This window comes from Canis aureus, chromosome 25 (genome assembly GCF_053574225.1).
Source record: "Canis aureus isolate CA01 chromosome 25, VMU_Caureus_v.1.0, whole genome shotgun sequence".
In the NCBI taxonomy this organism is placed as follows: Eukaryota; Metazoa; Chordata; class Mammalia; order Carnivora; family Canidae; genus Canis; species Canis aureus.
In genome coordinates, this window is record NC_135635.1 from 34,217,829 (window position 1) to 34,230,632 (window position 12,804).

Sequence of the window (12,804 nt, forward strand, 5' to 3'; positions counted from 1 at the left end):
AAGGCAGGCGCGAAACCACTTGCCACCCAGGGATCCCCAAATATTGAAACTTCTGAGACATTTTATGTTCTCATTCATTTGGGGAATATAAATAATAGTGAAAGGGAATATAAGGCAAGGGAGAAGAAATGTGTGGGAAATATCAGAAAGGGAGACAGAACGTAAAGACTCCTAACTCTGGGAAACGAACTAGGGGTGGTAGAAGGGGAGGAGGGCGGGGGGTGGGAGTGAATGGGTGACGGGCACTGGGTGTTATTCTGTATGTTAGTAAATTGAACACCAATAAAAAATAAATTAAAAAAAAAAAAAAGAAAGGGAGACAGAACATAAACACTCCTAACTCTGGGAAACGAACTAGGGGTGGTGGAATTGGGAGGTGGGCAGGGGGTGGGGGTGAATGGGTGACGGGCACTGAGGGGGGCACTTGACGGGATGAGCACTGGGTGTTATTCTGTATGTTGGTAAATTGAACACCAATAAAAAAATAAATTTATTAAAAAAATAAATAAAGGCTATGGGGCTAGTTGTGGGATGAACATTTGAAACTGGGAGGATCCCATAAAATGTTATAACCACCAACTTTTCCCAGCAGAATTATAGAACTAATTTTTTCGTGGATTCTCAAAAGAATCATGAAATCATAGATTATTTCTTGGTCAACCCACTTGCACCATCATGCTGGGTGAATTGGAATACCTTCTCAGTGAAGGAGTTTGGTGACACAATCAGATATTAAGATTTAGAAACTCACATGAAATTTGTCAGTCTTGGAATAGATTAGAATAAGTCAGTCATCATTTAGCCAAAGGGGGGAAATATGACAGGAGCATAAATGATCACTTTTTTTTTTTAACCGAAAGCATTTTTATTTTAGTCTTCAGAGGACAAACTGTTCTTCTTTTTCCAAAATAATAATGATTAACTTACAAAACTGGGCATTTACAATGCATCTTCAAAACATTTGCCTTTAATGGGAAACTTAGCTTTACAGAATCCAAACATAAAAAGGGTAACAAAAATCACTTTTGTTGTCATTATAGGACAAAAGAGAGTAAGTTAATCCATTCATACTTCAGGATCTTCTCCTCCAAGAACCAGCATTGTTATATTATTTCCATTTAGCAAAATTTGATCTAATTTAGTGATCCTTCTTCCTTCTGGTGTGATTTCAAACTCAGTGACATTCTCCAGTACCATGTTGACAAAGTCATCAAATCCCAAAAGTGTGCCAACAATTTCCTTATCACTCTTCAACACAATGTGAATTCTTGATCCTATACATTTGTCCACAAGCTCTAGAGGCAGTAGCTACCATGAGTTAGCGGTAGCGTTAGCCACCATGGCTACGCTGGAAGAATGGTAACTTTTTCTATATTGCTTTTATTCCCGGGTGCCATCTTCCATGAGTTTAAAGTCATAGGATTTTCTTCACAAGGGCTTGCCAGCAATGATTCATTTAGAGTCCCAGCATAAAACCAGAAATTCTTTCCTCTGCCTTCAATCCACAACATTAATCTCCTGGCAAATAAGATGAAAGGGAAGAAAACATTTCTGCTCACCTGGGTTGGAGTACTCCAGAGTTTCAACTTCGGAAGACACAGAAGACTTTTATTTCTAAAACTGTTTTCTACCAAACTTTCTCCCCAGGTCCCTCATCTGGTAGGCTTGGCTAAGACCCACAGAAGAAAAAGGACTTGCTCGAAATTTATTTGACGAGACAATGGAACCGAGAAAAATATCCCTACCAAAATAAGAAGGTCAGTAAATAAAGTCCATTCTCCTCTGAATTTAGGGGAACTATTTGGCTTTCCAATACAGACTGGTCTGAGGTTTTGAAATATATATATATATATTCCTTAATACAGCCCCAATCATGATTTCCTGAGAATCGGAAGTAAGAATGAAACACCTGAGGGAAGAAACAGGTAAGAACCACATACTGATGGAAGACCTACTTTGCATCAGCTCCCTTTTTAGCACAAAAGCACTAAGGAAAACCATCCATGCATTCTCTCAATAAACTTGTACAAGACACCTATTCTGTGTCAGGTGTGTATAGTGTTTCAGATGAAACTGAATCAATGAATCAATCAATCAACTGAACTGAAACTGAATCAAAAGGGCTTTCTCCAAATCAGTAAACCACCTTTGCATCAAAATGTCCTTAGTATCTCCTCTTGGGTTGGAAGATCGTTACTTTGTGTTGCTTATTCTTTCTTTGCTAAGTTCATTCAATAGTTGTTTGGCGGGGGGGGGGGGGGGGGGGGGCCAAGGAACATGGCCAAAAGGGCTAGTGTCTCCTGGGGGTGGCATGAGAGGCATCCCCAGGCTGCTTTCCAACCCCAGACCATCTTGATCTGATTCTGGTCTTATCCCAGAGATGGGCCAATGGTTCCAGTGGACACAGAAGACTACTTAACCGACTAATTCCAAGGACAACACAGACCCAAACCAAAGCGAGACTCTTGTAGAAAGATTATGGGGTAGCACTCAGGGAACACCCTGGGGCCCACCAGCAGGGACAGACTGCCACAGCAGCTCCCAAACCACCTCGGCTGTGGCAGGTGGAGAGCCAGAACAAGGGTACCATTGGGCTTGCCGCTTGCCTGCCAGCCATTTCCTTATTTCTCTTGTACTACCCCAAACCACAACTGCTTGAAACACCTTTTCAAGAAACTGATGGGTGTGACCTTGGGAAGGAACAGTGTAAACAGGCACCTGACAATGGCAAGTATTGAGAAAAGAAGATGATTTTAAGGGAAAGCGGGAAAAGATTTAGCCACTTTCATCTGGCTCAAGATGAAGGCTCTAGCTATTTCTGGGTAAGCCTTCTCAGTTTCCGCAAAGCAAGACTGGATCCTCTGAGAAAGAACTTCTGAGGTGAGGCTGAGGGAAAGTTTATTTTCCCATTGTAAAGAAATATGGCTCTCTTCCCACAAAACAGCAGTGTGTGTGCGTGTGTGTGTGTGTGTGTGAGAGAGAGAGAGAGAGAGAGAGAGATACATCCATGCTTTGCAATGTTGACTTATTACTTAATACTATGTGGGGGTATGGATAGCACTTGGCATGTGTGTCTGTTCCATGATGGACATTAGAAAAAGAAGCTATGGGTGGGAATAAGCTTGACCAATGATAAACTTCAGAGAGACAACATAGCTTAAGTCCCAAATCTAGTTACCTGGGGAGTCAGGACTAAAACTCCAGTCTCCAGACTCCTGTTCCAGGCAACCAGCTGTTTATCACCCTACTCCCACTTCATGATTTATTTAAGGTTAACAACTCAGACAGAAAATTCTTTTACATTCCGCATTTTTAAAAACTGCATTGTTACTCCTACCCACAAAAGAATGGAAGAAACTTCCTTGATATTCTCAATGACCACCAGCATTCCCTACTTTCTGTAGTGCAGGGGGCTCATAAATTGAGGTCCATGGACCACACGCATACACCAGGGATCCAAAGATGGATTTCAAGTTGAGAACCTCTCTCTGTTGTCAGAAATGTGTGTGTTTTTTCCTTGAGAAAATGTCCATAGCTTTGAATCCATGGAGGGATCAAAGGTTAGAACCACTATTAACCTATATCCCCGGCACTGTACTTGCCACTGTAGATCAGGTTTTCCCTGGCTTTTAGTTTTAAAAGGATGTCTTTACAAATGACATAAAGGGTACAACAGTGATATATCAACAAAGGTCTGGCTGAAAAAATCCAGGATCAGCCTAGGGGATTAACGTTTCCCTATTTTGGCATTTTATTGGAAATGCATTTTCTTACAACCAAGGATTTTTTCTCTCTCTCTCTCTCAACTATGTCAAGGAGGGGCACCTGGGGGCTCAGCCAGTTAAGTGTCTGACTCTTAATTTTGGCTCAAATTGTGATCTCAGGGTTGTGGGATTGAGCCCCATGTCAGGCTCTGAGCTCAGCACAGAGTCTGCTGGAGATTCTCTCTCTTCTCCCTCTGCCCCTTCCCCACTCCTCACTCATGCATGTGCTCTCTAAATAAATAAACAAACAAAGGAATAAATTAATACAATCTTAAAAAAATAAAAACATAAAATAAGATATAAAATAAAAAATAAAATAAAATAAAATAAAATAAAATAAAATAAAATAAAAACATCAGGGAATATTTATAAGAAGGAATAGTTTCTTTTTAACTGGTATGGGTTGGATGTTTGTGTCCATCACAAAGTTCATATGTTGAAATCCTAATTCTTACATGTGATAATATTTGGAGATGAGGCCTTTGGAAAATAATTAGGGTTAGATGAGGTCATAAGAGCAGGGGCCCTCCTGATGGGATTAATGCTCTTACAAGATGAGACACAGGAGAATTTGCTCGTTCTGCGTGTGTGTGTGTGTGTGTGTGCACAAAACAAAGGTCATATGAGCACACGGTGAGATGGCAGTCTCCTGCTAGCCAAAAGAAGAGGCCTCAGATAAAACTACTACCCTGCTGGCCCCTTGATCTCAGATTTCCAGCCCCAGGATCCGTGAGAAAATAAACTCTGTTGCCTCAGTCCCCCTCCCTTCGGTTGATAATATTTTGTTATAGCAGCCTGAGTTGACCAGTGCAACCTGTTCAGTTTCTTTTTCATGACAATGACAACTGGCATCCAGAGTTTTCACGGTTTCTATACACTTGTGCTTTCTTTGTTTATGCTTAACCTTTGCAGAAACCCTTCAAAGCAGATGCTATTTTCTTCATTTTATAGATGAGAAAACGGAGGCTGGAAGAGGTAAGCCACCCGGACATGGGTCAGCCTTCAGAGAACATGCAGCACTGCTACACCTACACACCCCATCCCCGAAACCCACAGGCAGGCCATCCTCACTCTGCGTCCCTCTGCCCTTGGCCCCTGGGCTCAGTGCATGACTGACTCTGCAGGGACCCTGAAGCCATGTGCTCTCTGCCCTGTGTTCCCCAGTGAGCTCTGCCCTGGCCTCCCTGCCAGCCTCACCCTGCTGAGCTCATCTGCAGCTGATGTTGCCCAGCAGCCTTAAACACTCCACTTCTTAGACATGTAGACAGTTAGGTTTGGCAGGGGCTGCAACTCCTCCCTTAATTTCTCTTTCCCCAGTGAAAATAGCTGACAAATTGACTTCATTGGGGCCAGGCTGGCATCTCTTAGCAAATGTCTCCATTCATGGCCTGTTTTCCATGATTCATATTTGGTGCTATTATCATATTTCTACGCCTTCTAAGATACAGGACAGATCTGTCAAATGGCTATACTTTTATTTAGTATCAGTGAGGAGCTTCACCCCATTTTGTGGGTCCCAGATCACCTGTCACGTTAAGAGCTCCTGGCAGACAAGGTCAGTCTAGTCTAGAGCGGCCTGGGAAGGGCATCCTCTCAGTCCTGGGTCTCCTGCACCCCACCCCCACCCCACTCCTGGTAATTCTATACCCTTCCCTCTATCTCCTCTGTTTTCTGAACACCTCCCCACTTCTAATCTGCTCTTTTGTCTTTTTATGTTTTAAGCTAACATCTGTTGAGCACCTTTGTATTCCAGGCACTGCATTACTTGCTTTATATCCATTATCACAATCATTTTCCGCTCCAAGAACCTGATAAACACATTAATGGAGAGCGATATAGAACAGATATGGTTTAATAAGTTACCCCTGGGGCACTTTAGTGGAAATTGGATCTACAGCAAACCATGAGGCTGTCATGGTAAATATGAAAGTATTAGTAAGCCAGGTAAGGAATGAAATACACAGTTTGGTTTATTTTGGTAGATTGGAGATGCTTTCTTATAAGACCTTGAATCATGTTATGAAAGGTTCATTCACCTGTTCCTCTTTTGCAAGACTGTTGGCAAATATCATAACTCAGTTTGATTCCACACAATATACATATTAAGTACCTACTATGTGAGGCCATTTTATTTATCTTGCAACACCAAAGTTCTCTACGCAAAGGAGGCTCCAGGACTCCGGAAACTACAGAAAGTTCATGAATGTCTCTTTATAATTTTTTTTAAAGATTTTATTTATTTATTCATGAGAGACACACAGAGAGAGAGAGAGAGAGAGAGGCAGAGACACAGGCAGAGGGAGGAGCAGGCTCCACACAGGGAGCCTGACATGGGACTCGATCCTGGGTCTCCAGGGTCACAACCTGGACTGAAGGCGGCACTAAACCGCTGAGCCACTGGAGCTGCCCTCATTATAATTTTCAGGAGAGAAGTTTTCCTATCTTTCTGAGATTTTCACGATTTTTCAACCCCTTAGAGGATAAGAATGACTGCTTTACAGAGTCAAGTTAAAAGATAAGCCCCCAGAAGTTAAGATATTTTGTTAAAAGTAAGAACATAAAAATAGAAGTAATATAGAAACACATACCCAAATGAAGCCCCCTCTCTCTGTTACCATCTGTCGTGGAGGCGTGCCATGGCTGTGTGGAACAGAAGGGTTCTGGACCCACCTTTACTCCCTTCTCTGGTCATGCAACATCAATCTGGACTCAAACAAAAGGATTGGCTAAGTTAGTCTACCTTAGGCACTTGGCTGAATTGGAAGGCTCAGGGACTGGACCCATCTCTTTTAGCCCTGTCCACTTGGTGTTCATTTACTATTACTGCTTATAAATCAACTATTTCATTTCCTTGGCTAGATTTGCCTTGAATTAAGGGAATCATCAAGAGAAACAATTTTAAGTACACACACACACACACACACACACACATCCATATTGTAATTTAAGACAACATACAACTGGCTTAGCCATTTGTTCATTCATGCATGCATTCAATCAGTATTTACTGTCTTACCTGGTACCAGGCTCTGGAATTAAGGACATAAGTAAAATAAATCCTGTCTTTGGGGATCCCTGGGTGGCGCAGCGGTTTGGCGCCTGCCTTTGGCCCAGGGCGCGATCCTGGAGGCCCGGGATCGAATCCCACATCGGGCTCCCGGTGCATGGAGCCTGCTTCTCCCTCTGCCTGTGTCTCTGCCTCTCTCTTTCTCTCTCTGTGACTATCATAAATAAATAAAATTTTTTTAAAAAATCCTGTCTTTGAGGCCCTCATAATCTAACAGAAGAAAAAGACATAGAAGCACAGGATCGCAATACAGCAAGTTAAACACGAAGAAGTAAATAAGTTAAGAATTTAAGAGAGAGCAATTTCTCCTGGAGGTTAAAAAAAAAAGGCAGGAAAGAGTTCATGTAGAAATGAACTAAAGAATAAGTTGAGACACGACAGATGAGCAATGACACTTAAAACATGGGACTCTCTACAGGGTTGCTTTTCATTCCTGAAAGCATTCACTCAACAAATATTATCCAGCACCTAGCTATGCACTGACTTCCTGACCTTCAACTCTGTGATGGTAATAATGCATAGACAAAGCACCCATGGGGTGCTGCCCCCTTCTCCAGACTGAAAAAGATAATTTACATTGCAAACATCCTGGTTGGGGTGGAGGGCACTTTACGAGCAGGGGTTTGTGAGCTTATGACTTTATAAGACAAGTTAAGTCTACTCCCATGTCTGGCTAAGTGAAAGCCAGCCTTTGATATGAGCTGTCAGGAAGGCCCATCTAACCCCCAAATCTCTTGCTAGAACTCTGTCATCCACTCAAAGGTGGGCCATGAGGATTAATAAGAGTCGTATCTTGAAACGTTCATGTTCATATGCCATGAAATGCCAGTATATGAATCTGGCTATTATTGCTCATAACTTGTGTGTTTTCTAATTCTCCTCTCTGAACAGTTGCTAGACTCTCCCTGCTTTGGAACCCACTTTGCCTGCACTTGTGAAAAGCCAGCAGTACCCAGGAATTGATGCCTGTCCGTGGCGCTGAACCAAAGTCTGGCTGACCACTGATGGGTGCAGGGGTGGGAGCAGAGTGTGAAAGCTCCAATTCCCTTCGCTCCAGCTGGGTCAAGTCTCCTTAGCCCACTTCCCACCTTCAAGCAGGCCAGGAGTGGGGGAGACTGCCCTCTGCAGGGCTTCACCTTACTTGGCTTCTTCCTCTGCCCTGTCCAGGGGTCCCACTGATCTCCCCTGGGGAGCACTTCCTCAGGGAGCCTGACTTACAGGCACGAACAGAGGAGGTGCTGCACCAGGGAGCCACAGAAGGAAAATGGAAAGGCCTGGAAAATAAATTCCCAGTGCTTGATAGTGTTGCCTTGGGAAAACCCTTTGAGAGTTTTCACCAGTGTCAGTATTGCTAGTACTGCTACTCTTCTACATTCCTACCCAGACCTGTAACTGGCCAACAACCATGGCTGCCATCCACTGTGCCCTTTGATGAGGGCCACACACATGTTTTCTTATTTAATCCTCACAACAACACTGTGAGGTGGGCATTACTTGTGTTCTACTTTACAGGGAGTAAACTGAAGCTTAATTAGGTGACCAACTGGACCATAGGCCACAAACCTGGCCAGGGAGAAAGCCAGGACCAGCCCTAAGTCTCTCTGGCCAGGGACTGAACTTTTCATCACCATACCGTTGAGGCTGAGAGAGGGGGCTTCATTTAAGCATATGTTTCTATATTCGTTCTGTTTTTGCGTTCTTTCTTTTTACAAAATATCACCTTCTCCAAGGGCTTCTATGGATTAAAAGTAGATCTCTGCACCAGAAGGGAGGCCCAGCGCAGCAGGTCAAAGCCTGCCTGCACTCCCCATTGGAGCTGTTTTTCCACCATAGCACCAACCTCCTCCCACAGGGCTTCCAAAGGAAACCAGGAAGTCACATTTCTCCACACAGTGTTTCTGCTATCACCCTGAGGGGAGTAAAGAATCCTATGAGATCCTACTCTGAAAGCAGGCACAGCAACCCACTCTTCTCAGGGAGACTGCACCAACTTGAACCAAAAATAAGCTTTATCGTTGGCTCTTTATTCACTTAACATTTCCTTAATAGTGATTTTTGGAACCTCAGCTAGGCATCAGGTTCCATGCTAGGCCCAGGGTTACCAATAATAAAATAAAAACAACAGCCTAGCCCCTATCCTTAGATAAGGTAATGGTCTAATTTGCCGAGGAGACAGGTAGGTAAACCGGGGCTACAATGTAGGAAGCCCTGAAAATGCGAAGCAGTAAGGAGTAAGATTGCCTGGGTTTTAGTTCTGGGTGGGTTTGGTACTGAAGTGCTCTGGGGTTATTTTAAAAAACCATAAGCTTCAGTCTCCTCAGCCATATAATGTGGGATAATAGGACTTACCTCTTGGGGTTGTTGGAAAGATTCAACAACAAATATATGCAAAATGTGTTCCTGGTTAGCTCTTGAATAAATGCCAACCTTTACAATATTGGGAAGTTGACTTACACTTTCCTCCTCGGCTTCACAATCTGAGCCGAACACATATTCCGAACCTGTGATCTGCCAATCAACAGAGGTTGCCTCAAAACTCCAAGAAGCATTCTGGAGATGAGGGAGAGAAAAACATCAACCCTCAGAGGGCTTCCTGTAAAGACTGGAAAACAATATACACAGTATGTGTGAGTCAGCACTGAGTTGTATGGTGCCTACTCTTCCAACTGGAACAGGGGTGGGTCTGGGAGTGACCCACAAGGGCTAGAATAGTGACGAGAGTCTCCCATAGAAGTGGGATTTGAGCTGTGCTTTGAAGAACGTATGGAACTCTACCAATGAAGGCCCCATATGGACCCAGGAACAAGCATGGGGTATTGGTGAACAAGATAAGAGATTACAGTAAATCCTGTTAAGGGTCATTTAGAATATAATTTTGATCTTCAGGGTCCCCTAAGTCAGTGGATGAAAACATCAGGTCATTCTTTGCCCACGGTCCCAGCAGCCACCCTTGCCTCAGATGTCTCTTCTCAGAAACCCACTCCTCCAAGTAGCAACCACTGGGGTCACTCATTCCCAGCTGTTTCCAGACCTTCTAAGAATTCTAGACTCCATGACCAACCAGTGTCCACAGAGTTTGTTTGAAACATACTGCTTGATAGGGCAAGGACGCCCCAACAAAGTAGCCCATCAGACCTTACTAGGGTTCCACATGCCAAATAAAATAGAAAAAGCAAATCAACACTCCAAATCTTACCCAAAGGAGAACAAATGAAGCAGCCATAAGAAAACGGGGTGTGACCCTTCAAATAGAGTTGGAGAAAAGCTCTCCTTCAAAGAAAACCACTCTCCCTGCTCAGTTTCCTTTGGATGCAGTGATTTCAGGGTGGGGTACATCTATTTATTATTAGCAGTTGCAGGCATAAGCAATGGAACTGGAAACCATATGTCCCACCTGAACTATCCCTTCCCAGTTACTTGTAGCTACTTATCTGGCCCCAACAAACAGCACTTATTACACTTGTGCCTATATAAACAAGTGAAAAAAGTCTAATTTCCTGATAGGAAATTCCTGTGTGATTAGTCAGTAACTCCAGTCTCTGCTCTGTCACTAACTAGCACCGTGACCTTTAGTAGGTGCTCCTCTCTCCATCTCCATTTACCACAACCTTAGGCCAGGCCACTATGTCCTTCTCTTGGACCACAGCAGCTTCTAACTAATCTCTGTCTCCCCTCAAGTATTCCCCACCCTGGAGACCTTTAGTGTAGAAATCTTCCTAAAATCCCAAATCTGGTTAACTCTCTCCTCCCCAAAATTTCCAACGTCTTTTCATTTACTTTTGGATACAATTAAAATACCTCTGTATAACTTACAAAGTCATGCTCTGGCCCCTCCTTACCATTCTAGACTCAAACCTCCCCCTCCCTCATCTGGAGTCCTTTGTTCTAGCCATATTTAACTGTCCGTGTTACCCAATATAATACTAATAATAACCAACTTTCACTGAGTGTTTTCTTTGTACTAGATACTATTCTAAAGACTCTTCATGCATTACTGATTTGTTACAGAGCTAGTAGGTAACAATTATGATTACCTCCATTTCACAAATGAGGAAACCAAGATGTAGAAAAGCTAAATAATTATCCAAAGTCACCTGACAAGTAAATGGTAGATCCTGAATGCCCCAGGCTTATCACCCCCTCTTCTTATCTCCATGTCTCTGTAAGTGAGGTTCTCTCGGCCTGGAAGACCATTTGCTCTCTCTTCCTTTCTCTTCCCTACCCTTTCTTCACTTGGCCAACTCCAAATCTTCATATGAGCAACCCCATGTATGTTTTTTTCCCTCTGGGTTTTCCCTCCCCAGACTGCCCTCTCCCCTCAGTGGTAGTCCCCAAAGACGGCACCCAGTGATGAATGATGCTTTCCAATAGCCTGCCCTGATGTAGTTGCCCTCACATATTGAATCTCAGATGACCGTGTGACTCACAACAGAGTATGGTAGATGTGATCTTGAGTAACTCCTGGGCCTCAGTCATAAAAAGCCTAACAGCTTCCACCCAAATATCTTGGAACACTCACTCTGGAGCAAATCAGAATATATGTAAGAAGTGCCTCATGCTATAAGGAAGCCAAAGTAGCCACATGGAAAACTATGTGGAGCTAGAAAGATGCCCAGCCAGTTCTCAGCTATTTTAGCCATCAAAGGCCATGCACCAGATATGTGATAAAGAAACCATCTTGGGGGCACCTGGATAGTACAGTTGGTTAAACATCCAACTCTTGATTTTGACTTGGGTTGTGATCTCACAGCATGGAGTCTGCTTGAGATTCTCTCTCCCTCTGCCCCTCCCCCTGTTCATACTCTCTCACTTTCTCTCTCTCTCGCTCTCAAAATAAATAAAATCTTTTTTAAAAAAATAAAGAAAGAAAGAAAAAAAGAAAAGAAAAGAAAGAAAAGAAAAGAAAGAAAAAAAAGAAAGAAAAGAAAAGAAAGAAAGAAAAGAAAAGAAAAGAAAAGAAAAGAAAAGAAAAGAAAAGAAAAGAAAAGAAAAGAAAAGAAAAGAAAAGAAACGAAACGAAACCATCTTGGATGTCCAGCTTGGTTGAACCTTCAGTTAACACCAGCCCCTCCCACCACCTGACTACAACTGTATGAGAGACCCCAAGAGGGAAACATCAACCCACTGAACATCAAGCCCCATCAACCCACTGAACTTTGATTTGTCATTTTGAGCCACTAATCTTCAGTATGGTTTTGTTGAGCAGGAATAGATAACCAGAACAGTGGGGATACAGTAGTGAACAGGAGATTGTGTCTACTCCCAAGGAAGTCTTAGTCTAATGGCAAAGATTGTCAAGGAAACAGGCAAGTACAGTATGGTATGATGAGTTTGGGTGGTGGAGAAAGAGTAAGGGAATGACAGTTCAGTCCTTAGCACAGCCAAGCTAAAAATCAACAAAAGAAAGCCATATGGTATGGTTGATAAAAGCAATTGCTGGGCTTTTGAGTCAGATGGAGTTGTTTGAATCCTGGCCCTATACTTGCTTTCTGAGTGACTCAAGGAAAATTTCTCAAACTTTCTGAACATCATGTTCATCATTTATAAAATGGGAATAATAATGCTTAGTTTAGAAGGTAGTTGTAAGGGTTAAATTAAGTACTGTTTGTAATATTCATCACATAGACCATTCTATGGTTACATTCTATATATAATACATATATCACATGTGACTAAATATACTTACAGTTAATCACTGAAAAAAAAGAATATATCCCAACAATAACCTGGGCTTGTCAAAGCTCACATCAGACTAACAGCAGAAAACTCCCTCTACACATGGAACTTGTCTCCATGCTGTACATTTTATGACTAAACCATTACTTATATTTCACTTACTTGAACGCTCATATTTTGGGAAGAGAGTGAAGAGGGGGATTATTATACTTTGGTGTATACTACACAAGATTCTGGACTGGCCATTCTTGGAGGGCAGGAAGTGAAATCGTGTTCGGGGCACCTGGGTGCCTCAGT

At 42.8% G+C, this 12,804-nt stretch overlaps 1 pseudogene; it reads right to left on the bottom strand.

The window, feature by feature from the left end:
* Positions 1–897: 897 nt before the first annotated feature.
* LOC144297199 (U6 snRNA-associated Sm-like protein LSm5 pseudogene) lies at positions 898–4,061 on the bottom strand (annotated as a pseudogene).
* Between the last annotated feature and the right edge of the window lie 8,743 nt (positions 4,062–12,804).